Source organism: Hylobates moloch, unplaced genomic scaffold (assembly GCF_009828535.3).
Source record: "Hylobates moloch isolate HMO894 unplaced genomic scaffold, HMol_V3 SCAFFOLD_9685, whole genome shotgun sequence".
NCBI lineage: Eukaryota > Metazoa > Chordata > Mammalia > Primates > Hylobatidae > Hylobates > Hylobates moloch.
Window position 1 is genome coordinate 407 of NW_026661960.1, and position 2,155 is coordinate 2,561.

The 2,155-nt window shown below is 52.8% G+C and overlaps 1 pseudogene; it reads left to right on the forward strand.

The window, feature by feature from the left end:
- Positions 1-421: 421 nt before the first annotated feature.
- On the forward strand, positions 422-1,272 carry LOC116465750 (uncharacterized; annotated as a pseudogene).
- The last annotated feature ends 883 nt before the right edge of the window (positions 1,273-2,155 follow it).

A 2,155-nucleotide genomic window follows, 5' to 3' on the forward strand; every position in this document is an offset into this window, starting at 1 on the left:
TCATGATGGCCATAACGCCCTGGGCCACACTGGAAGAAGAATTGTCTTGGGCTACACATAAAAATACACTAATAATAGCTGATGAGCTTTAAAAAATCCCCAAAATATCTAATAATGTTTTAAGAAATTTTACTTTGGGCCACATTCAAAGCCGTCCTGGGCCACATGCTGCCCTCAGGCCATGGGTTGGACAAGCTTCATCTACTCAGTAAGCTCAGCTCCCTACAGCAATACCTTCCTTTCCTCACCATGAAGTTTATGGTTAGGGACAAAATAAAAGCTACAAAAGTCTTCCGCCCTGGCAAAACTAAAGCTGAAGTCTTTGATCATCATCTTTTCTTTTTCTTTGTAATAAAACCCTATAACTTAATGACAAGAACCACGGTTTTCTTGACATAGTAATTTTTCCCTTTTATTACAGTGGTTTCTGTGTAACAACCCATCGTGTCCCTCTGCTCAATTGGGTTATCCGTGCTCTTGGCCATCTGGTCCCACCCACAGAGGGAGGGCTTTGGGGCGACCAGGTGAGCTGGCCCTTGTGGGAGGATGTAACTGACTCCTGAGACTGGAGAGCCAGGCAGCCCCTCGCCAGGGTCCCAACCCCCACCTCTCCAGCCCCCCTCATTCCCTGATCTTCCCATCTGCTCCCCTGTGAAAGAGGCCAGGCAAGGATCAGATTATACCGGTTGAGGTCAAGAGATCTTTATTGGAGGTATCGAGCAGAGAAGGAAGAGAGGAGAAGAGAAGAGAAGAGAAGAGAAGAGAAGAGAAGAGAAGAGAAAAGAGAAGAGAAGGGCAGAGAGAGAGAGCTGCTGGTGTGCTGGGTTTTATATCCCTTGGGCCTACGTGGGGTGGGCCCAAGGGAAGGTGGGAGATGCTTCTTTCTGATTGGCCCTCCTTTGGCGGGTTCAGACAGTGCCCGGTCAAGGAGGGGAGAAGAACCCGGAACCGGCGCCATTAAGGTACCCCTGTTACCTAACAGCCTGACCCAGCAGGTTCCTCTGCTCACTCTCTTTTCCTGCTCCCAGGCTCGCCAGGTCACATGTCCTTCACTCTCCTCTGAGTCTCCCTCTTTCCAAGCCGCCTCCACTCTACTTGACACAATCTCCCTTAAGACACCAGAGTACACAAGCGCAAGTCCCTGCACCTCACCTTTACTCCCAGACATGGGAGGGAGATGACATGAAGACCCAAACGCCATTTGGCAAGAGATCTGGGGTATGCAGAGGGGCAGATCTGAGGCTGTGGAAGCTCCAGGGGCTCCCTGCATGAGGCCGCATGTAAGCTGGCTATTGAACGTGGCTCTGAGCTGAGACCTCTCCTTGAAGCTCCAGACCAGGAGCCAGCTGCTAGCTGGACCCCCATATTTGGTGCCTCAGAGGAACTTTGCACTCTGTAGGTCTAACTCTGAACCCAGAAAATCCCCCCATGGGGGGGATTTTGAATGTCATTTGAAGTCTCCAGGGAAAGCCAGGCCCGCCAGTGCCTTCACTGCTTCAGCCAGCTCTCAGGGTGAGAGCTGTCTCTTCATAGGGAAAGCACCACCTCAGACCCAGTTCTGCACCAAACCCACATTTGAGTCATGAGGCTCCTGCCCTGCACTGTGAGCACTCTGGATAAGCCAGTGCCGAGGGGGAAAGAGCTGTGAATGCCAAGCCAGAACATGAGCTTCAACTCCACCTCCAGCTCTGAGAGCTGTGGGTAGGGAAGGGCCCTAGTCCAGTTTGCTGTAGAAAGACCAGTCTGCCACTGTATGGCACATGGATGGCAGGGGCAGAGTGCAGGTGGAGAGAATAGAAGGTGGGCAGGGCGGGGGAGGCAGGCACCTGGCTGTAGCCGTGGAGATGGGAGGACACACAGGACTTGGTGGCTACTTGGATGAACCAAGGGAGGAGTCTGGAAGAGACACGCAGTTTCGTATCAGATGTGTAGAGCATGGGATGCTGTTCATTGATGGAGGGAGGAGGAGGAGGAAGAGGTATGGCATGGGGAGGAGGTAGCTGAGCTCTGTCATGAATGTCATTTGAAGTCTCCAGGGAAAGCCAGGCCCGCCAGTGCCTTCACTGCTTCAGCCAGCTCTCAGGGTGTCTGTGCTCCCTGGCCCTCTCAGCTCCCACTTCATAGCTGTCAGCTGCAGTGGGGGACAGCTGCACAA